The sequence below is a fragment of the Parambassis ranga genome, chromosome 5 (assembly GCF_900634625.1).
Source record: "Parambassis ranga chromosome 5, fParRan2.1, whole genome shotgun sequence".
NCBI lineage: Eukaryota > Metazoa > Chordata > Actinopteri > Ambassidae > Parambassis > Parambassis ranga.
In genome coordinates, this window is record NC_041026.1 from 7,170,941 (window position 1) to 7,172,212 (window position 1,272).

The 1,272-nt window shown below is 37.1% G+C and overlaps 1 long non-coding RNA gene across 1 annotated transcript; it reads right to left on the minus strand.

The window, feature by feature from the left end:
- Window positions 1-347: 347 nt before the first annotated feature.
- On the minus strand, window positions 348-766 carry LOC114436697 (uncharacterized). Its single transcript, XR_003670717.1, has 3 exons — window positions 659-766; window positions 498-563; window positions 348-409 (listed from the first exon to the last, which is right to left on the minus strand). It is a non-coding gene; the product is annotated as an uncharacterized LOC114436697 (long non-coding RNA).
- Between the last annotated feature and the right edge of the window lie 506 nt (window positions 767-1,272).

The following is a 1,272-nucleotide window of genomic DNA, read 5'->3' on the forward strand; positions in this document are numbered from 1 at the left end:
TCTGCAGGATGGTGTCTGCTCTGTGGCCCTTGACGGTGGATCCTAGACGTAGGCTGTTCGGGGTTAACTTTTCCTGTCTACATCTCAGGCTGAAGCGTAGGTGGTTCCTGTAGTCTGCTAGTTTCCTAGAGGTCTTTTCATGTTCCCTCACCAATCGTAGGGTGTCCTTCCCAAAGTGATTGGCAACATGTTGATGAAGATCATTGACTTCATGCTGCCATCTGTGCTTCTCTGTGTTTGTTGATGATGAACGTCTCTTCATGAACCTGAAATAAAATCACAGCAAACAGTCTCAGTTTAAAATACTGTCTTTGGAACATGAGCTCTGACTGTATATGAAGAATATTACCTGTGTTTGGATTCACATTACTGTAGTCAGACAGTGACTCTTCTGGGTCAACATGTTGTCCTGTTATCATGATATCAATCATACATAAAATAATGATTATCTCTGTATTTTAGTATCAATGTAACGTCTCATATTTTTATATACTCACTCCTGCTGTCCAGAGCTTTGAGCTGAATCAGATATGAAGCATTATAGTAATCTTCTTCAGGCTGACCTGAAATAACACTAATGTGAGTACTGAGTTTCACAGTGATTCTATAATTATTATACCTTTAACTTGCTCCATGTCAATCAAAGTGTGTACTGTACCATTTCCAGAGCCTTCAGCTCCTCTGATTGTCTCATAGACACAAAGGTCGCCTACAGGACAGTGAAACATTAAATGAGTCACCTCACATCTGTCACACTCATTTAAACATCTTTATGTTTTCATTAAATGTTGTTATTGAACAGTGTTAAAGCTGCAGCAGCATAAATACATCTAATAAATATCTGTGAAAACATTCAGAACCAGATGAAACACTGACTGTGGAGAAGAGAGGAGTATATCTGATGTTTGTTTACTTCCTGGTTCACTGTCTGCTCTGCAGAAGAACCTGTTATTAACAAAAAATGATCATGTTGTTACATGGTTTTGTAAATTCTGTGTCACATTTAAAGTTTATAGTAAATAAATGATGCATCAGAAGAAAAAGGTCTCACCTTTGGACTGTCTGTGGTGATACAGTAAGAGCACAATGACAAAGAATAATATGATTCCACACAGCAGTCCAACAATTAATGGCACTGAGGATGAGGAGCTTTCAGGTCTTGATACAACTATTAGAAATAATAAACATACATTAATACACTTATATTGGACTTGGTGTCATTAATTCAATTCAATTCAATTCAGTTTTATTTATATAGCGCATATTACAATC